The 23302-nt window shown below is 43.7% G+C and overlaps 1 long non-coding RNA gene across 1 annotated transcript; it reads left to right on the forward strand.

Moving 5' to 3' along the window:
* The first annotated feature begins 16763 nt into the window (after positions 1 to 16763).
* On the forward strand, positions 16764 to 22988 carry LOC144113620 (uncharacterized). Its single transcript, XR_013310838.1, has 2 exons — positions 16764 to 17256; positions 19727 to 22988. It is a non-coding gene; the product is annotated as an uncharacterized LOC144113620 (long non-coding RNA).
* The last annotated feature ends 314 nt before the right edge of the window (positions 22989 to 23302 follow it).

Here is a 23302-nt window from a genome sequence, read left to right on the forward strand (position 1 = left end):
GGAAATGTTGCTCATTTGTGTAATTTGTACTTTGTACTTCATGACATCACAGATATGTTTGACTTTACTTTTCTTGTAATAGCATAGTGCATTTTGCATCATCAACTGCTACCAATTGTGTGCCATGCAGAATTTTGATTTAAATTGTGATTACAGGCAGTGCACAGCTCTTAGGAATTTCACCACGATCTTCAAGGTGCTTTCATTTCAAGAAGGAAACGTGCTTTTCCATGCAGTAGGAAATGTGTGCTTTCATTTCTGTCATTAGCATTGAGGGAAAAATATATAATCAATGTGATGCTTATTTAGTGTTTAGGCTTGCAAGTTTGTCATACTAATAGTCTTTACATTTTTTTACTTTGTAGTGGATTGGAAACGGTTGCTGTTCATGTCAGGCGACATGCTCTGCATATGAAAGGTTCACATCTGTTCAAAAATTGGATTCAGTAATAATTGGTAATGTGTTGAATAAATATTGTGCTGCCAGATTTGTTCAACCAAAAAACTTCCAATTTTAGGCAACACTACTGAAGGGAACATTGCAATGCAAGTTATTTTTGCTCTTATGACATTATTGTATGCTGACATATTTTGAGGTATGCACTGTAAAAGTGCAGGTGTAGCTACACTGCATGATTTAAATTTAAGTGCCAGTTATGAACAGATGGGGTAGGGTGGGTGGGAAGTCAGGATTTTTTGATGCCTCGGATATTAAATAGCATTCACACTTCCCTTAATGGTTGCAGCACACAGTTTTGTCCCCTTTAGCTCTTAGTGCTGTGGCTCTTAATGCTGGCTGTCTGTGTTAAATTTGAGGAGCTTCACAGCCATTTTTTTTTTTTCTGTGAATAGGGGGCAAAAAAAAATAGCCAAATGACTGTTTGATGTCCAGTATGGCTATTGTGAATCATTTATTGCTTTTCATTCAACCTGAGCCTAAATCCCGGTCTGCTGTGGAAGTGTGCACAGCTACACACAATGATAACTGTTTATTAAAAGCGAACTTCCAAGCTTAAACTGTCTATACTAATGAAGACTACGTGCTGTGATGCGCGAATTGTGTGCATTGTTGATCATAGTGTGATGTAGTGAGATTTTGCTTCTGGTTACAAAGCTGTATTTCTGCCTTTTTACTAAGTGGTGAAACCTGTTCCCAAGAGTAGTGCACTTTTCAGTGGCCTGTGTAATTTTTGTCATTTAGAAATATGGAAGCAACACTTGTGTGTCTTGGACCTCAATTTGGAGCCATTGCATTAGAAACAGATCTCACACTGTTTGAAGACACTGTTGCATTACAGATGAAACAGACTGGCATCATGTTTTCATGGCACTATACAGCCATTTTCTTTTACACCTGTGCTTGAATTTTCATTTGTTAGTTTGTGTGTGCTTCTGCATCTGGCATCTTTACAACTGAGATTTTTATAGACCTGTTACCTGGTTGCCATTCTGGCATCATCCGTCCAGAGGTGTGCCTTTGACAGCTGCAGAATAAAGTTGGTGTTCTGTTCATTACAGGACACTTCCTAATTTTGTGCATTCCATTGTCTCTGTATCTTGCATGGTGGGCACTGAGTACTACTTGCTGCATGCCACAGTGGCTCTGCAGTATTCAGTTATCACATGCATATACGCCATATTTGCATTGCAAAATGTGTAGTGGTTTTAAGGCATTTTATTTTCAGGACTGGTGCAGATTGGGGGATACCTTTTTGTGCTTTTTGTCTGGTAACACACTTGCAAAAAGCCACACATGTTCTCAGAATTGAATTTCAGTTCAGTGCACTTGATAAGTCATACAGGTCTGGAACCTTATCATTAAGCACTGTTCTCTTATTTTACACGTCATTTTCTCTGACCACATGTGCCATAAAGCTGACCCTACTTTGAGAGCTTCCCTGGCCATTCATCCTGGGATTTTTCTTTTTTTGTGTAGAATAAGCTGTCAACACTGAAAAAATTTACTTGTGTCAGGCCATTGTACGCTTTTGCATGTTTAGTTATATTTAGTCGTGCTGTGAATGGTGCACTAAGCCATGCCATCACACAGAATGTGCGTTTATTGTGAGACTTATATAGTTTCAGGTTTGATGCACCTCTAAGCATGTGCTGTGTCGCCACACTAAAGATAATCGACTGGCTGCATTAGGCTGAATGCTGCTTCAAGGTGAGGAAGAGTGGTGTTGGTAAATTGTATTCGGTGATTAGCCCCGTTATAGATCCTTCTGGGTCAGTGAAAAAGGGTAGCACAGTAGAATAAAGATGGGATTCACACTAGCACTACCACTAAGTAAGCGTTCACAATTCCACCCCACAGTCTTTGTTTTGTCATGCTACCCTTCACGGTTCTAAAGCACCAACTCATTTTTCAGTTGGACACTTTTATGTTAAACTGATCTTTGTTTTACCTTAAGGGTAAACAAAATGTCTGCACTTTGTAAGAGTTATTGGTCAAAATAATTACTTTCCTTCATTTCTAATAGTATATACAAAGTGTCCCATGAATTGGAGGCTGCCAAGGGTTTTAAAAAAAAAATCTACAGATTGTGGAAATTAAACACAAGCAGTATTTTTGGGGGTTGTTGAGGGCTAACAGCAGCATTTTTCAACTCTGCCTAATGTCGAGCGTCAAAAAAAACCAGGTATGTTGTGGCATTTGCAAGGAAATGTTCTTTGCGCTCTGGTCGAAGTGCCCAATGTGTGGGCTGTGCAACTGGCAGCACTGCCCTGGTGGCTGCCGACATGGCGCGCTCAAGTTTGCCCAGCCACACTGGCTACTGTGGGGCTCCCACACCTTTCTTTCATTTTGGGGTTTCACGCATTTCCTTCAAAAACAAAATAGATCCGGAATAATCCTGTATTTGTAGAAATATAGAGTACGTGGCACCATTTTGCAGTGTCTTGTACTGGTCTGCAATTTACTAATCAGCAGTTTGCACATTTCTCCAGTGGTTTGAAAAATAATCCTTACTAATAAGTTGGTGTGAAATGAAAAAATGCTTCTGCTTGCTTTAGATCGCTGCCCGCTGTATTATCCCAGCTGTATTTCCTTAGTGTGTGCTGGCTTTATTATTTATTTTTATCCTGTAGTTTACGTTGCCTAACTAACTAGGTTCCGTGCATAAAACTGACTTATTTGCCGAATGGATGGTGTGGGAGCTTGGTTATGGTTGTGCAGGGAGTTGGATTACAGGCCACCTGCTGAGGTTGCAGTCCATAATTTGATTACAAGTTTACGCTGCATAAGCGCAGGCATTCAGAAAAATTACAGAGCTCAAGAAAAATAAAATCCATTATTGAAAACTGCGCACACGCGTTGTATCGACTGCCGAATTTCGGGCGATCAATTCAGCAGGCCGATCGGTATAATTTCTTGGATCGTTCAGGGAGCTGGGCATGTGAGAGCTTTGTCCTCCAGTACTGGGCTGCTGCCGCCTGCCTACACGCGAGTCCATTAGTTTTGGAATTACTTATTCAATAGAGCGGAGGACTCGTGCACGCGAGCAACCCTGCCACGGCACCTCGCTCTTTAGTGAGACCTCGCTGCCTGCTACCTATCCCCCTTCATTTGCTATTCCTATTCTTTTCTCCTTCGCACTCTTTGTTGACCACACACTGACTGTAAGAGATTTTGGACATGGCATGCCGTTTTTTTTTTTCCCTTTTTCACTAAAATTCTTCAGTAGACTTTCTTGATTCACGACCTAGTTCTTTCACATTTCCTTTCGTGGTTTCTGCGCAGTTTCTTGAAGGTCGACTCGCATCGACTCACGCGCTGTGCGTGTCGTTTTCGCTCGATTCTCTTCGATGCCCCATCGCGCCGTAACGCCGCTCCCCGCTCTATTTCCAGGGACTCCAGTGATTCCAAAGGTTTTTTTTTTTTCAAAACGTACGCTGTGGTAAAGGTAGGGATTAGCGATTGTTAAGGTGGTGGTACAGTACCGCGGACCATTGGCGCAGCACAAGTGTTCTTCCTTCAGCCTCGTGTCGCTGCAGGTTTAGGTTGTTCGGTATAAACAGGCTGCACTTACTATGCACAAGCATCTGCGGCGTTGTATTGCCAAAAGACCGTTTACAATATTCCAGCGTGACGCGGCATATACGTGCGGTACCTTGTTTTGGTAAAGTGCGTTTTCTGATGTCAGCGTGTTATACTAAATATATAGCATTCAACACAACCGGAGTGTTCAGTGCCGAGAGCAGATTTCGCGCTTGAAGTGGCAATACGTCGAAACGTTTCCGCAGGTGTGTCCGAGCGGCATCGGAAAACTGGGTATTTTCATTAATTTATTTTAATTTTTATATTTCGTTTGTTTTTAATTTATTTCAATTATTTATTTTATTTTATATTTTAACTGGGTATTTTTATTTTAGTTTGGTAATATACAAAAAATTGCTTGTTTACTAAATGGACGCTTTCTTCGCCATAGTATGTCCGACGGATGACATCAGAAAACAGTTGGGGCATGTTAAGTTGCAAAATGTGGTAGCGAACATCTTAAATATTAGGCGTCCTGCTGTTAATCAGAATTTTGGAGCTTGCTGTTAGTAATAGCCATAAGCCGCTGCGGCGCAAGGAATTTTTGGCCTCCCGACGCGTAAAACCGAAACCGGTGATTCGAAGCGCGCATTGCCAACACGGCGGCGTATGTCACTTGCTCTGCGACACAGAGCACGTGACACGCACGCGATCAGATGACCTATGCGTGTGGGGTGCGGCAGCGCGCGCGCGGCGCGATACGCCGAACACCGCAGACGGAAGCTTTCGTTGTTACGAAGGCGGCAGATATCCGTTTTTGAGTTTTCTTTTGAAGACGGGGCAAGGTGTCATTTCTGCCCATTCGGGGGTCATGCTTTTATACCCGAAAGGCGACATGCTTTTATACCCGAACCGTTCATTCAGCGGAGATGGTACGAAAATAGCAGGTGGCGGGTTTTGATCGCGGCCGTGCACCGCGAACGAATTTTGAGGGAAGCGAAACGCGAAAACGTTCATGTGCTAATATTTCTGTGCACTTTAGGGTCATTCCATGCCAAACTATCTCCCGATTTATTCCAGAAAATTTACGGCTTTTTATCGCTCTGTCGAAAGTAATTTCCCTCTATAGTTTTGCGGAAATTTTTCCTGTCATGCGGCAGCCCTTTGAACTTTCCAGACGAATGCAAGACTAGAACTCATTAAAAAAATGTACAAGAAATTTTTCTTTTGCGGTTCAAGTTTTTGCGAACAATGCAGAAGCATTGTACTTTAGTATCAGTCAGCAATAAACAGCCAGCAGAAAACCTTGATGTGTTTTCAGTTCATTAATATAGCCCCAAAAGCATCATTTTTATCATTTTTTTTCCTCAAGAACGTAGGCGACATTCATGAACAATATAAACCGCTTTATCAGATTTCTTGGACATAAACATGCATTACTCTGTTAAAATGTTTGTACTCGAATAGAACAGAATAAATCTCACGAAAAAAAATTGGAAGTTGCAAATGATGCGATTTGTCGCGTTTTCACCTTAAATTCCACACTGAGTGGTCCAGGTAAAAATACAGACTGTGGTCCCTTTGATAGCTGATGTTATCGTAATTTCGCTCAGCGTTATTTACCGAAGTGGTTGTTGTTTTTGTTTTAGGCGAGAAACGAATATTTGAAGTTCAATGCCCCCAGCAATTGTCCCATATTGCCACTACGCCACATGGCAGACTCGTCAGTTCCTAAGAGGCACAGGCCGGCTGTTTTGTGCTCCAGAAAAAAAGTTCGTTCCTTACTGTGCATGTGAAGATTCGAGTTCAATGTCGGTACGGGTGAAATGCGTTTCCGAAGACAATGCAAAGAATTATGGAAAAATCGTCTGCTAGGTACTTACGATTTCAATTTTTTTTTCCACTGCTTGAGTTGGGAAGAGACTGTTTTTTGAAAATATTATCAACTCTTAGATTTTGCACCCTGATGATAGAGCATTTAATTAGCTTTCATAAAATATATTACACTTGTGTGTTCGCGATTTCAGAGATGCTTTTTAAATCCTTTTTGTGGTCACGTCTAGCGGAAAGGTGGAAGTTTTTAGAGGTTTTATTCGCATTTTTCTCACTTCACTTTCTTTGCAATTTTTAGGTTTGGTGGCCTTCTAACGGAGCACGTTATTAGCGTTCAGCAAATATATTACACTTGGCTATTTGTGACTTCGGAAATGCTTTTGGATCTTTTTTCGTGATCGTGTCGAACGGAAAGGTGCGAGTTTTCAGATGTGCTTCATCCGCATTTTTCTCAAAATAGCATTTCTGGAAGTTCGTGTACTTTTTTTCTCAGGAACTATTAGGCGTAAGCAAATAAAAATTTTCCCAGATTTTAACCAATGCCTTTTACAATACTAGTACCAGAATCGAAGGTACAAGTCCATTTTTATTTTAACGACAAAAAAAAAACATTAATGGGTCGCAATTTTATTGCACCTGTTGTGCCGCCAAGTATAGGTTTTCTTTGGCTTCAACATTCAGGTTGACTTTTTACCGCCTTTCTAGTGTGATAAAAGTTCTCTAGCTGTTTCATAACAATACTTATGCAGGCTGTCGAGGGTAACTTTTGCCAAGGGTTAAAAAATAGGATATTTGAGGTAGGCCAGGGAAACCACTTACATACACCTACCAGCCGGCTTGCGCATCTAGACAATTTTTGTATTGCTATTAATTAAGTAGTAATTAAGATAATTTTCCTAAATGCGTAAATATTGACTTTAGACAGCAGATGTGAATAGCAAAGTTAGCACCGTCAGAAAACCCCCATTCCATTTATTTGCGATAACGAAAGCCTCACGTGTACCTTTTTTTTGAGCTCAAAAGAAAGCCCGCGAAATACCAAAAAATCACGTGACAAGCGCATCCGAGCGCCACGATTGTGGTGCTCTCAATCCTGGCTTGAGTGAATGAAATCAGCTTCTGGCATGGCGCGACGACACCATTGCTCCGGCAGACCGATATGTCGACGGTGGTTGCACCGTCACGACCCCATTGCTCCGGCAGGCCGATATGTCGACGGTGGACGACCCCATTGCTCCGGCAGGCCGATATGTCGACGGTGCAACCACCGTCGACATATCGGCCTGCCGGAGCAATGGGGTCGTGACGGTGCAACCACCGTCGACATACCGGTCTGCCGGAGTAATGGGGTCGTGACGGTGCAACCACCGTCGACATATCGGCCTGCCGGAGCAATGGGGTCGTGACGGTGCAACCACCGTCGACATATCGGTCTGCCGGAGCAATGGTGTCGTCGCGTCATGCCAGCAGCTGATTTCATTCACTCAAGCCAGGATTGAGAGCACCACAATCGTGGCGCGCGGATGCGCTTGTCACGTGATTTTTTGGTATTTCGCGGGCTTTCTTGTGAGCTCAGAAAAAAGGTACACGTGAGGCTTTCGTTATCGCAAATAAATGGAATGGGGGTTTTCTGACGGTGCTAACTTTGCTATTCACATCTGCCGTCTAAAGTCAATATTTACGCATTTAGAAAAATGATCTTAATTGCTAATTAATTAATTGCAATACAAAAAATTGCCTATGATGCGCAAGCCGGTTGGTAGGTGTATGTAAGTGGTTTCCCTGACCTATCTAAAATATCTTCTTTTTTAACTCTTGGCTAAAGTTGGCCTAGACACCCTGTATACTTCAGTATCCAAACGTGTAACCTTCATGCACGTTTGTCAGCCTCAGAGATCCGTGCTGTGTTTCGGCTATTTTGCCATCGCGTTTGTACCTTGTGCTTGCGAGATTGGCCTGTGGAGGCGATACGGCGATAGCTGTATGTTAGTTCTTGCCCTTTCCTACCTTACGAGAGCTTTGTTTTCAGTAAGAGTGGTCTTTTTGTGTTCAGGAGCTGGCATTCTATTGACGCAAGCCAACTTCAATTTCTCCTTCGCTGCGGCGGCGAATAGGCTGTTTCCTCCGTTGCGTGAGTGGTTCGCCGGTACACTGGTACGTTGTTGTCAGGGTATTGCTGCAAAAATATATCTTAGGAGCCCTGCTATACGTGGATGTCCGCATGATGTCACTGCTTGTCAGCAATGCAGAGAGTATGGGGACAGGAAGTTTGCACAATGTGCAGTGGAGCGCTTACAGCACCATACGACAGAGCAGTTGTCGTCAGCTACTATTTCTAAAGACGACTTGCGTGGACCTATGTAAATACGAGGCGCTGTTTGTAAACAGCCATTGCTGCGCGCACGCAACCAAGGGGAGCGCGAGGTGTTTTATGCATGAATGTCCGTGTAATGGAAGGCCTTATTGCGGCGTGCGTGTATGAGGATTTGTTATTTCCGTAGAGAGAAAGGGGAAGGGGATGATATATTGATTCTTTTTGTAATTCTTTTTGTATTTCGTTATTGGCTCATGCACTCGCTGTGACTGGAAGCATGCACTCGGACGGGTGGATGGTAAGAACCTAATATAGTCGTACGAAAAGATTGTACCAGAGTGACCTTATCAATTACGTGCCTTGCATCCACTGCTTATGAACAAATAGAGAGCGCAAGGCGTGGTTGTTCCGAGATAAATAGTGCGCGGGGAAGGCGATCATATTGTTCTCGCTTTCCACAGTAGACGTGATTAAAAATATGTATTCATATCTAAAGTATCACGTTGTCATTGAAATTTATGAGCACGAAAAAACGCGAAGCAGAGGAAGTTTTAGCAGTTAAATCTTATGCGACAATGGGAATGTCTCTGCCTTATTTTCTGCGCAAGCCGCATGGCAGTAGCTCAGTGCGTCTTGCTTACCAGAAGTGCTAGAGGCAAAAAATAAAAATTAAATACGCTTCTAGTTTTGTCATTCACCCATTGTACAAGTCTCCAATGACGATGTTAATTATTTTAAATTTCTTCCAAAGTGCGCGTCCAAGTCCATGGCTCCGCAATCACGCCTGCCGTTTTTACGTGCCAGGCGGCGATTTCGTCTTCATCTCTGTTGAGTCGTTTTGCACCGTCGTCGCGAGTAACGGAGGACTGGCTCACAGGAGGTCGCCAACATTAACAAAAAAGCGCGAGGTTGTGACGTTTGAAAACAAGCAAGATTCTACCTATAGGCTGCTCCCAGAAGTAGTGGTAGCTCCGCCACATTGGATATAGAGGTGGCATGTTTGCGCGTTTATATAACAAACCTGGTTGCGTCTTTCTGCCTCTGTAACTTACGGCTAGAAGTTTACTTTTCTGGGCGCCACATCCCATGGCAAGTGCACGCAGCAATTGCTGAACAGAGAGGAAAAGTTCGCGGGTTCTGTTTCGGCAATCAAACGTGCGGGCCAGCGGAAAAAAAATAAAAATCAGGCGTGACTCACGGCGCGTCGGTTTATCGCATCAACTGAGTAAACATGGCGCAGTAAAGAGGAGTAAGCGTATTGGAGCCAAAACTGCGCGGGCCAAGCGCGAGTTGTGCCCCTGAAGCGGCCCTCTGATAATGGCAGCAATGTGGCTGTCATACGCTGCGTACTTTGACCATCGAAGAAGATTGGTCGGTATGATTTGGGAGTGTCAGCATTAACCGGCCGTTTCGCTACTTTCGTGCACATCTTTAGCTGTCGACTCGTATGTTGTTTCAAAAAGTGGGCTTTAAATTTATTATTTCATGAAATGAAAGACTCGCAATAAATTTCCGGACGATCATCCAACGACCGCTTGTTCGGCGCATGATATTCTTCATGTTTGCTGGGGCGACTTTATTACTTCACTACGACCGAACTAGTGACATTGAGGAAATTTTATTAGTTGCAACTTAGCTACAGTACAACATGCCTGAGCAGCAAACTGCCTTATTTTATATTTGGGATAAGAGCTGGACTGCGTCTGCTCTGCTATAGGCGAACAACTGCTGTTGCATTATGGGAGCCCGACGAAATATGTCGGCTCCGGACGATCGAGGAGGAAGAGAGCAAGCGAAAGCAGAGCGGAGCGGAGGCCAGACGCGCTGCGCCAGATGCCGAGTCACCTGATGCCAGGCGCGCATACCACTGCTCGTGTAAACAGCACGTGAGGAGCGCCGGTGCCTGCTGCGATCAGAGCGTTGGAACAGGAACGCCCGAACGACGACACGGCACACCGTGAGTGCGCGGCAGATTAGGATTTCGAGCAGTGCCATTGCCGTATTGTGCAGTGAGGTGGCGTTCAAATCAATTTTTTTTCCTGCCTAAAACAAGGACCACCGCAATAACAATCGCTGATGGAAACTGAAATAATATTACTGTGAAATTAGGTGCAATTTGCGCCTCGTTTCGCCTCAGTGGCACCTCAGCGCCACCTCAGTGGCACCTCAGCATAGATTTTCGGGCTGAGTATGCGGCAAAACGCGCTTTGTTGCAAATTCAGAATTTTTTCTGAAATTTCTTTTGGTCTATTCGAGTTGGAACATTATAAAAGAATATTGCATCAACCTTACAGCCGAAGAAGCGGTTTATGTTGCGCACAAATGTCACCTACTTTTTGAAAAAAAAATCTAAAAATGGTAATTTTTGTGCTAAAATAATGAACAAAACGTACCTAAAAAATTTTCTTCTGGCAGTTTATTGCTAGCTGATACTGAGGTACAATGTTTATACATCGTTCGGGAAAATTTTGAGCTGTGAAAGAAAAATAACTATTTTGTTGATTTTTTAATGTTACCTAGTTTTGTCTTTATCCGGAAAATTCAAAGGGCTGTCACATGACCAAAATTTTTTCCCGCAAAAATATTCACTTTCGACAGTGCAATAAAGAGCCATAAATTTTCTGGAAGAAATCGGTGAGGGTAGAGCACGAACTCTGGCGCGTCTGGCGTGGAATGACCCTTTAAAGAAATTTAAGGGGACGAAATTATACCGGTGACCAACAGTGTTGTCTTGGCATGTAAAAACCAATCAGCCGTAATAAAGTACGCGCCTGCTCTGGTTTCGACCATCGTATTGACTTCCACGCAGTTAAATGCGATGAAGCAGACCTGACGCTATAGCTGCCAGCGACTTCTTGAGTAAGAAATAAACCCTTGCTGACCCTTGCCAGCACCGCGTGCGTAACCTCGTCCTGTTGTCAAGAGCACATCACGTGGTCACGCACTTGTGAATAAACTGTGCTTATGTATAGAGGGAGAAAAGGTAGCGGTGTTCTTGCTGCTGCAAACGAAAGCCAGTTGTCCGCATTTTTGAGTGTTGCAGGCAAATTTCTTCATTGCAAGACTCAATGTGCGAAAGCATATGAAGATTTTTTTTTTCCAAATGAGCCAGATCCACCTATACGAAAACCGAGAAAGGGACGAGATTTGGTTATCTGCACAAACAGTAGCGCTATCCAAGATGTTATATGGTATGGTTTACATGTTACAGAAGCTCTACACAACGATGTATTGAAATATATGCAAATAATATAGTCAATATGAGCATGTAAACTTTGGATTTGACTCTTTGCAATGTGGAACTCTGCGCTTGACACAGTTTTGTCCAGAAGACGTTTTATACGGCCGTTTACAAGCGCTGTTTATGAAAACAGTGCCTAAAAATTATTATGATGCGAATACAGCAGAGAAACAGTTAAAACATTCATTGTGTGCAATCAGGGGCAGTGCTTTGCTTCAACAGAAGCAAGCAAATACGAACAGCAGGCTTCTGTCGCAAGCGCTTACGCGACAACCTTCTTTTCCAATGTCTACACTTCGGCAGCGGCAAAGTAAGCTACCTAGAATATATGGGATCTATATATTTTACTTCACTGCAGCATTCTAAATCAATGAGTAGCAGCGAAATTGTAGGCGCGTTCAGGAGGCAAAACGTCAGGACAGTGGCTAGTATTGTCGTTTTCTGTCTGTATCTACTATTACGCTTGTAATAATGAATTGAGAAAGCCACTTGAATTGAGAAAGAAGTCGCCCAACTGAGTGCTTTAACGTGCACTATTGCAGAGGCGCATCCTTGCTTCATCGGCGACAGCCCTTGCAAAAATATTTTGAGTTTAAGTTGACGCTTAATTCAATTTTCTCATTAGAACCCTTTGATAATAAATTGACTAGGTTTTGAATTTCTCTATTGACTTACGATAGCAAATTGGCCACCGCGTTAAAACTGAAACAAAATGCAGAGTGGCAATTAGACTCAACTGAGCTCATTCGTTCTTTCGAACGAAAATTTGATGTCTATCCAGTACCTTAACTCACTGAACTTGAATGGTAGCAGCCTACAGCTTGGTGCTGAAACGTTACCGGAATGCTATAAAATATTCCTCCTCCTGTCCACGTCGCCATACCTTCTTCTTCTTCTTTACCCCAGGTATATGGCACATACCCACGCGGGGGGATTGGCCAAGGTGTAGTTGAATAAACAAAGTTTACGTGGAAGATGATGACAAAAATGTAGCACCAATCGTGAATTTTGAAAAATCAATGAATAAAAACAAGAGAACAATATTGACAGTTAAATAACAGACAGCATTTTATACCTCCTTTTATACGTCCACTTCATTTTCTTCTACTTCCGCCTTGTTTTCAGTGCTGTCGTAGTCTTCTCCATTTCTTGCAAAAATACCACTGCACTCTCTTTTCTTCCCTCTTATCTTTCTTTCAGGTGCCATGTGCCAATTAACGTGCCTGTCCTTAGGTCCAGTTTTTTACTCATCCCTCTTTTCTTTCGCTCATGACACACCCTTACATCTGTGGATTTCAAAACCATTAGCAATTCAAACAGTCCAGTAAGGTTTTTTGCTGTTGACTTTTGTTGTGCTCCTTTTTATCCTTTTTTAAGCTAACTTGTGAGAAATGTGACTAGTTAGCATGAAGCACAACCGATGAGAGCATGGCGTAGTCTCCTTGTCATTCTCATAATTTAATATATTTGCATATTAGTAGAGGCTCATTTCAGCTCAGAGATGAATTCCCTTTTAAGTGCCTGACGTTTCCAGTGCCCTTGCAGTCATGCTCCAATTATCGTTGTAATGATGCTATGGCAATGACTGTGCTTGTCTTCCCCTGCCCACATTGTGACATGTTCTCAATGTAGTCATTTCCAAATCACATGGTGCCTGTCGATGCGAGCGCAGAACGGTCCTGGGCGCTGCCCATGCTTACTGCTGATGCTGTTTGCAAGACTCCTGGGGCCGTATTACTGAACTGTCAAATATCAAAGTTTTCAAAAACTTGCGAAAAATGGATGGTTAGCCTCCCTCCTATTGGTCGGTCGTGGCCGGCGGCCATATTGCTTTTTTGCGTCATGGGTGGCTTCAGATTACGTCACGGATGTGGTAGAAGTGATGGCGTTGCACACCTAATTATGCAAGCGCAAATTGACATTTTTTTGTGATCACCTCGAGGCAGTCGATTTTACTGTTGCGTTTGTGACAGAAAATAGCGGCGGTGTACGCGGCGATATGACTGAGGCGGCTCCGCCGGCGCGAGCAGCGGCGAAGGAGGGCGCACGAAGGCGCGTTTGATTCGCCGGACGAGCTGTTTCGGCGCGTTTTTTTGGCTGGAGAAACAGACTGTAGAGTGGCTATGCGACGAAGTCGCCGATGGACTGGGAGGTGCGCATGCGAGCGTGCTGTCGGTGCGGCGGCAGGTGCTATGGGCACTGCGGTTATTTGCCATGGGCGGCTTTCAGGCTGCCGTTGGTAACGAGGCGCACGTCAGCATCACAAAACTGATGGTAAGCAAATGCGTGCGGAAGGTGCTAGAGGCAATCTGCTAACTTAGCGCGCATAAAGGGTGGTTCCCCGCGGTCACGTCTGTGCAACAGCTACATATAAACAAAACACGCTTATGCTGGTAAAGCACTTTATTTTTCCTAGAAAATCACACTTCGTGGTCGTCTTCTATTTCCCAAGGGAAAAGAAACAGACAACCACACATCACATACAGCAACACTTCGCCCTCTGGCGTTTTGTCATCGATCGTGAGCGCCGAACAAGACAGAAGAATAAGTTGTCTTCGTCGATTTCTTACCAAGCGCTCCCTGCTAGTTTGCTCGGCAGGCACGTAGCCTTAATTGCCTTCGTTTAATTTTTTCTGCGCACTAATTAGGTCAACCGCACTGTAGCTTGATTTCAGACGACACGTAAAAAAACAAAACAGCGTGGAATCGGCTGCTTTCGTGCCATGGAAGAAGGACTCCATGTTTCGTGCAACTCTTCAAGCCCACCACTACTACCACTGGAAGCACCCTTGCACAAGTCTTACTTAAAATTAGGTTCAGTGCAGCTTAACGCACTGAACGAATTTCAAATTATTTTTTTATGCAATAGCTTGCAACTTTCATTGTAAAGGCTTTCACACTTCTCCATGTTGGGCGAAACTGTTTGTGACCGTTTGACAGCATACATTGATTTGTGTGGTGATGTGTTTATTTATATTTTGTCTGTACTGGCACATGTTGGGAGTGTATAGCTGTGCCCCCAGTTCTAGGTTGTATGTGTGCCTTTGTAAAAGTTATAAATTTTTAATTCAGAACCATATGTTTTATTCATTCCTGCGACATTGATTTCCATTCGTACAATTCGTCTCGCAGCACCTGCCAGGTGCAATAAATGAAATATAATGGTGCGCAACACAAAAATGGCGCAAATGAAAATAGTAGTTCCATAAACAATTTTTAATCTGCTGAGCCGTGTAATGTCTCCAGGACTACTTTTTTCACTCACCACTTCCCAGGGTGGCTCTGTCTAGGCATTCATGAGGTGCCTCTTTTTTCCCGCTGAGCACCATTACCGTAATTTGAATTTTCCTCATAAGGAAAGGCGCCTCGATTTATCAGGCTAAAGGTTTTGAAGTGCCTGCTGTTCACCGCACCAGTGGTTTCATTTTAGTGCAGTGTGGCGTTAGTTGCAGGAAAATGAAACGGCCTACTAAAAGTTGTGTAAATGCGCACTTACACTCATTTATTGCGCGTCGTGAAATGTGGCAGTGAATGTCAGGTTAATATACAGGAATGGGAATGTAGGTGTTTTCAAACACAACTGGTGAAGGGAAAGGTTGAAGTGGGGATGGCCTTGCAGGTATACATGCATCTTCCACGGCCAGGTGGGAAGGAAGAGAAAGCAGGAAAAGGAAAAGGTAATGAGAAGGGGGAAGAATTTCAAGGCAAGGTGCTATGCACTATTAAACGCCTGAGGAGATCAAAACCAGTTATTTAGAAGGAGGGCAATCAGTACTGCATGCTTAAATCAGTGCCTGCACAATACAATGAAATCCCTTCACTGCGTAACACAGTTGTAGTGCCGAGAAGCTGCCAATATTGATGACGGCATCACAGAGTGTAATGAAGGCCCTTGATTTGTTTTTATGCACATATATCACTCATGCAAAGTGAAGTAAACTGTCCATTTGCATAAAAGTGTAAGCACGACACAGGTATGCCGCGCGTACGGCTGGAGCAATTTTAAGCGTTACATTCGTTGCCCAGGTTTCAAACTACGGACCTAGATTTCGTTCAGCTCATATTACACCGCCTCGAAGGACTACGCTTGGCGATGTGGCAACAAGCAATGAACCATTTAAGGCGCATTTATAGTCCGACGTGTTCAGTCTCGCTACGCCGGTTTCGCTGCGCTGGCCGAAGCGCCACCCCCTATGCGACCAGACGCCGCGCGCCGAGCATGCGCAGAACGACCGCCGCCTCGCGCGCCGACCGTCGACACGCCGGCAGTTTGAATTCCGTTCGCGCCTTTTTCTGCGTCGCCTCATCCGTTTCGTTCCATCCACGGCATTGCGGCTACTAATGAAACATGGCTAGGGTGCTATCCGCGCGACAGAAACTTGCTCTCGTGTTGCTAGTGCACCGCTTGCGGCGAAAGCGCAGGCGCTCGATGTATGTGCGAAAGATCGCTCTCTCCACGGGAACAACTTACCCGTGGAGAGACCGGTGCTTCGCCTTCTGTTGTCAAGCGTTCTCATTGCCCTGGTGGTCTCTGAAATCCAGCCTTTTGGTGTCGTATACACAAGGGTGCTGTTTTATGGCTTCGATAAACCGTTCCACAACGATGTCCGGCACAATTTCAATATTTGGGCAGCTCGCGCCACTCACGCCGCTCGCACTGGCATCCGTCATTTTTCTCCGCGCGATGCATTGTGTGTCGACGCGGTCGGCGGCGCCGGCGCGCAATTGGAGCAGGAGCCAAAGCTGCGCCGGGCCCGTCGGGGCACGCTGGCAGCCGCCGGTTACGCTGGCCGCGGCAGTGCGTCGAACTATAGACGGAGCCTTTTCACCAAAGCAGCGCGCGCGCGCTTGCGTTATGTCGGACTATATTCGCGCCTTCACTACGAAAACAAAGTTCTGAAGACGCACGGACATTAAACCATCAGTTGCGTGCTTTCTTAGTTGTAACAGTGCTTAGCGCACAAGTAGATATGGATGACCACTTTCGTCCATGCCGACTAAATATATTGTAATTCTAATTGGTTTTGTAAGCCCACGTAACGTGTACGTAATTGCACTAGTCCGCTTTGCTATTCGGATGCTAGACAGCGAAACCAAAATAAGAAGAAATTCATTGGAATTATTTACTAGACGTATTCACATTTTACATGGCAGTTTATATTCACTTATGTCTTGTGCTTACACAGAACGTACAGCCGAATGTGTCTGTACTGCTTTGATGATTGCGCACCTTAGGCCGATCTTTGGTAATGTATACATGGTATTGTCGAGCATTTTTCGCTCTCTCAACACCGCCATTTAGCCTCAGAGCACTTCCTTTTGAATAATTTGGAAGGGCGCATTTTGCGAGCAAGGGAAAAAGAGAAGTTTCGAAACATGGCGTCTCACCTGCACCGTTGCCGTATCAAACTCTGCGCGTTTCGCTTGCCACGCTAGCTTATCAAAACCACTGCGACACGAATCATCTGCGTCAGCACTTTTTCAAACGGCACCCGTCGTCTGCACTGGCCCAAACATAGCGCTATCGTTTTCAAACGCCGCGCCATTTATACCATAAGCGCTGTTGTGCTAGTGTCATCATCAGCAGCCAAATTTGCTTGCCAACCACTGTGTTGCAAACTTACAAACGTAAAAACCATTGTGAAATCTTGACAACTTGGGGTGTGTACGTTATTTAGTGTTAGCAAAGCTAAAATGCGAGCATTTAAAAGTGCTGGCATGCATTTCGACATGTTTTTTTTTGTTTTGCTTTCAAATATGCTTGCTATGGCAGTACTGGCGTTGACCGCTAGGGGACCATAAAGCGTTAGACAAGATGGCCGCCTCCATGCTGCTTGTGTTACATTTCAAAACATCGCGAATAGTTCCGAAGACGTAAGCTTACGAAGGGTAGGTGAACGTTTCAGGTATATCAAGTGATTCAGTGCGTATGATTGTTGGAAATATGGCGCAGAAGTTTCGTAGCTGGCCTTACATGGCAGGCAAGTGCGTGAGCAACGAGTGCTAGAGTGGAGTAAAGCTTTGCTTTTATTTGAACATTAAGTACCAGCAGGCTGTTTTTTTAAATGGTGGAGGATGAGCTCTACACGAAATACAAACCTTTGACGGCACTGATGCTCATTAATTTTAAACGTCAGGTCCGGTGAGTTGCACCGAGCATTGTATGTTTTATTTCTGTGTGAATTAAACTGCAGTGAGCCTTTCGTCTTGCCTCTCGCGTCTGCATGCTACTTTGCACTGAAAGTTGTGTCAGTTAAAGAACTGTGCAGCGAGTCTTTCGCCTTGCCTGTCACGCGTCCCGGTTACTTTGCTGTGGAAGTTGTGTGGGTGTGAATTCCTGGCGCTCAGTTGGGCTTCAATCTATAATAGTGCCACAGCGAAAATGTAGGATCGTTCACCAGTACGCAACGTGAACGATCACGCCAGGATATCGCGGAGAGTTCGGAATATTGGTAGACCTGCTAGTTTTTCGCTTTCAAACGAAGGCATTTTTTGTTTTATTTATTTTCAATATTGCACAGAGCATGGTCTTCGACGGCCAAGTCAAAGGCAGCTGGCCTGAGCCTAACAAGGCCGCACTACCGATGTAATTCTCGGCAGAAAATAAAAGAGAAAAGCGCTACGAACCAAAGTACATAGCTAGATATTACCTTGTGCCTATGATGTCTGTGTCCACTTACCACAGCACCTTTCTGTTGCAGACATTCCTCTGGCATCATGGGCTCAGTTAACATGGTTTTGCAAAGGCAATAATGGGCTGTTTTGTGCTACTGTTTGTGAGGTGCCAATATTTAAGTGTGCCAAGAACTTCTACTGTCATATCGACTGCACAATGAAGTTTTCACTCTTTCACGCATTGCTATGCATGGCTATACGTGGGGATCACATGTTTTGTCATTTGAAAAATGCACAGCAATTACGTGTGTGCTAATACGACCATGGGTGTTTCCGCCACCTTCTAACGCTTAATCTGGGACTGTTTTGTTAGTTAGACTGCAAAGGAATTGGGGCTGATGCTGCTTATACCGCCTCATCATTTAATTTCTCATGCATTTAAGTTTTACGCTGCAGCTGTGCTATAAATTGCTGTGCACCTAGCCAAAGCAATCATTGCCCTTCCGTCGCGAATTCTCAACAGGAGGTTCATTTAGTCAAAACACTCACACGCTTCTAATAGGAGTATTATGTGCGGAGGGCGTATACAGAAAGCGAAGGAGAGAAAAAAGCCGCATACATGTAGGACATCACTTTTTTACAGAGAAGCTCTTGAGCGCATGTTCCTGCATTCAACGTCTTAACTGATTGCTCATTCCTCCACTCTTGGCGTGGCAGGTGGTAGCAGAGTGAAACGCCACCTGCCAGGGAGAGAGTGGAGGAATGGGCAACTGGAAGGTGGCTAGCAGTGTAACACGTCACCTCCCAGTGGTGGCAAGTGGCATTTGAAGAGCTGCACTCAAATTTCACATTACCCACTGTCATATTTCAAACTTCTGAAGCTTCACCATAAATGGGTTACACAAAAGGCAAGCATGTACGAAAGAAGTTACAGAACTGCACGTGGTGCAGAAAATCATATATGATACAATATAAGGCTTTGGAGAATAGTACACAACACATTATATTTCTGCTGTTTAAATGAACATTTAAAACATGACTAACAAAGTACAAGACAGCACAAAATAAACCAGGAAAAGCATAACAGCTCTTGGTGATTTAAGACTGCAGGGTCATTAATGGAAGCGGTGTGATCAGAAATATCATTCCAGCAGCTTATGGTTTGCAGGAGGGCTGTCAAATTAGCAGCAGTGGTGCGACCGAATAAGTGCCTAAAGCTGCTGTCTTTATAAAGACAACGGGATGCACAATGTGGTTCAGCTAGGGGAAGGTTAGTAGGATGCCTGATTTGGACAAAGCAAAGCAATCTTCGTACGTAACTCTAGTGTTTGTAATTAACTTTAGTGAGTGATAGCGGTAACTTAACATTAGTAACGCTTGATTACTGGTCATATTTTATGGTTAGAAAATGTGCTGTGCAGGTGTGAATTCACTTGAACAATTGTATTAAATAGGCTTGGTGTGGTGACCACATGGGGAACGTGAATTCAAGTTGGGCAAGAACAAGTCTGATATGCAAGTTTTCAAGTGGTTAACAGGGCATCTCAAAGATTACGTTTTAGATAGCTGAGAGTACGGCGATTTTAATTATGCAAGGCTTGAAGGTATTTATATGGAGGCACGTATGCACAAGGGTTAAAATTTAATTTTTTTTTGCTTGCCACGTTGGCCAGGTTTGGAACTGCCGACTATATTCTGGTCTTTCAAAGACGAACCTTTCCTGAACACGCATCTGTTTCTTCAGGCAAACTGCAGCCCACATTTTGGTCTGACCAAGAGTCTCAAACTCGTTTTGCCATGCAAGCCAGACTGTAGTTGTACCACTCGGGTATGTGATTTTGTGCGGGGAAGTAGGATCAAGGGAAGGGGGTGTTGCATTTTTGTAACAAAGCGTATCTTCCTCTGTAATGGCAGATGTCCCTGGTGTTGAAGCTGTGCGGTGCAAGCTGCATGTGCAAGAATGTCTCTTACATGTGGATACCATCTACACACTTTAGAATTTTGGAGGAACCTATCTTGGCTCTGTATTATATGCTCAAGCACATGTCTGGAAGTAAAATTATCATGGCTGGTGACCTGAACCTTGCTCGTATAAACTGGAACACACTGAATACCGCAAATATAAGAATATAAGATTTTATGTTCACCTTTAGCCTCAAATAGCATAATGAGTTAATTGTCATATATACAGGTGATTCTCTAATTTACAGTCATAGATCGCCGGGAGCCCTCGTACCCTTTCTGGCGCGGTGGTGCAGCGGTTAAACGATGCGCCACTGCCCTGTGATGGCAGGTGCTCCCAGCAGTGGGCCTTCTGCGGCCCCTGTGCTCTTCCCGAGCGACCAATCATTCATTTAACTGGCCCATGCCATGGTAGGCACTTGGCTCTTTTCCAGTGGGCAGGCTGTGAGGACGGTGCAAGGTTACATGACCTAAGTGGCCCATCTGCCTCCTAGGTTGCTCTGTGCGGACCACCTGCCAGAGCCATGCCAGTGTTGTTTTTTTTTGCTCACAACGCTGACACCAGATGTTCTGGATAACGGGGCCATTAACGCTATCACGTTAATATAAAGACAGATAGCAGTAGACAGTCATGTTCATTTGAGTGCATTGTTTGCACAAAAGGCACAGAAAAATGGAAGGGTCACGACTATAGCTGGAGGTAACATTTCAGACTGGCTTCAAATTTATCATGATCAATGGCACATGTAATGGTACCAGGCAGTTGATTCCATTAACGAATGGGGTGGAAAAAAGGTGAATGAAAAAAGCAAATTGAGGAAAGGTATGTGCATCTTTCAGTTGGTGATCAATGCAGGTAAAAACACGACAGGTTGGTGTGATATGGCACAAAGCGAAGTAAGAGTGACTATGGTATTATTTGTGAAAAAGGAGGGAATGGAAAATATTTGCTGTCCTTTGAGCAGAGGTAAGTTCAGATATTTGTTTCATTTCTTTGATACTCAGTAATTCTTAGATATAAATTGGGCAGGCTCATTCTCCAAACTCCGATTTTGTTAGTATATGTGCATCTGTTAGAAATCAAGGAGGTATATTCCATTTCGAGCACACTAATTAATTCTATGTTAAAAGCATTGTGTCTGGGTTTCATAAACCAAGGTTGCATTGAAGGAATGCCTTGTTGAAGAGGTCATGGTACCATTCTTCAGACTCAAATTGTTTATTGCATGTAGTTTGTTAAGTATATCTGAACAAGTAGGCGAGATATAGGCTGATTTGGTGCGACAAGTAATTTGTATTTAAGTTATCCTGAACCGTGTGAAAGTCAGGCAACACTGGTGCACCCTCGATCTGTGACGCCATAAACCAATGGTCACGTGCTTGCCTGGAACTGAACTGCGCATAGTGAGGATAGGGCAGTGGGTTGTTTATTGTTCATGCTAGGGGTGAAGAAGGGGTGTTGGCAAGAGAATGAGGAGCCCACACCCCACAATAGGGGGACAAAAGACAAAGGCAACAAAGGCCTGTGTCCTGTTTCATGTCTGATCTTGGAGACTTCACCGCAGTGTGCCACGGCGGGACTTGAATAGGTGCATGTTGTGCTCCACACTGACTGTGCGCGGCAGTTTTGGAGATGATGACAGTGCTAACGATTTATGACGTCACTCAGGCTGCATCTATATGGCCATCACTCCCATCGGGAGGGGATTAGAACCGATAACTTCTAATTGCAATTTCTAGCTTTCCAGCTGAAATGTGCACATAGGGCCGTACGCCTTTTTTATGTATAGTTAATAATGCCGTGGCCAGTGGCAGTAACATAAAATCATGATTTGTGGGGAGAACATGTCATGTCCCCTTTAATAATCGCGTCTATGTGATTGTTCCAAGAAAGGTCGGATGTTATGTGAACCCCGAAATACTTGATGGTGGGTACTGATTCTATGGCAACATTGTTCAGAGTGTAATGGCATGGTACGATGCTATATTGTGAAATTGAAGGGTGTAAAAATCGGAGGCAAGCATAGCTTTTCAGAACCTGTATGAAGCCTCGAGATATCGAACATGAAAATAGCTTCAGAGAACTCAAGTTGGGTTTTCTCACGTTGCATATCGAAAATGGGCGGTTTTAGAACATAGGTGATGTAAGCAACGCCCTTTTATGAACATGTAATGTGGGAAAGGCAATTTTTACGAGCTGCCAAATGCATATTTTCTGTGGTCCATATCTCGAATTACGATTCTGTTTCAGAAGTTTTTTAAACTGGGTTTACCTCTTATGTTGAAGGCCTTCAATTTGTCAGTATAATCTTGTGCCCTGAACAAAAAAAAATTTAGAGGTTCCATTTATATTGGTTAATTACTCATTATTTCGTTGTGTTCTGTTATGTACATGATGTCTGCCTTGCTGTATAATCAACCTGCATAGACGTACCTTTCGCTGCTTTTCAAATAAAAATCTGTATTGAATAATTTGAAACAACAAGTTTGTGTGCATGCATATATAAGCGCATGTGTGTAGAAAGATTCTACAAAAATGCCTGGTGCAGTCATTTCATCCTTTTGCATGATGAGGTCCTCCTGCTTCTTCTGTCACCATTTAGACCTCAATATCAAAATAAGGTGGCTGCTAGCTCACTGCGACAACATGGCAGAGTTTCTCTTCTGTGTGTACAAAAAGAGAGTTCAAATAAAGGTCAAAGAATAACTGCAGAACTGCTTGCTGGTCAGCAGAATGACAGCATAATAGTATGACTGCAATAAAAACACCTGGGCATATGTGCTCTTTTCACACCTGTAAAGCAGACTTGCAGTGTGCAGAAGCATTTTTTTGAAGTGATCATGTGGTTGTGAGGCACGATGTCCCACCCAGTGGTAACGGGAGCAACTTTATGAAAACAGGCAAGAACAGAAAACTTGATGCTGTTGGTCCTGCGGGACGACATGTTTGCTGTCTACATGAATTATGCTGCTATCTTCTCCGTCCTATTGTGGACATCCAAACCCGGATCTGTACAAATAAATAATACAACAAAAATATGTGATCATGCCCTCCTTTATTTGATACTGCCAAAACAGGTCCCTGACAGGGAGGTCCTGGCAAGGCAGTCATGTTCAAGCACTCTGCAATGAAAAACAACAGACTATAATGTAATCAGCACAAATAACTGTGCACAATAACATCACAATTGGGTTAAAATGAAACAGTATAAGCAGAAATGTATAATATATACACAGAAAGGGAAAAAACATAAAGCAGTAATATCATATAGCGGCTACAAAACACCACGCAAGAAGTATACAAAAAACAGCAACAAAATTACCATATCCAAAAGGAGGAAAGAATAGAAATTTAAAA

Source organism: Amblyomma americanum, chromosome 1 (assembly GCF_052857255.1).
Source record: "Amblyomma americanum isolate KBUSLIRL-KWMA chromosome 1, ASM5285725v1, whole genome shotgun sequence".
NCBI classification, from domain to species: domain Eukaryota; kingdom Metazoa; phylum Arthropoda; class Arachnida; order Ixodida; family Ixodidae; genus Amblyomma; species Amblyomma americanum.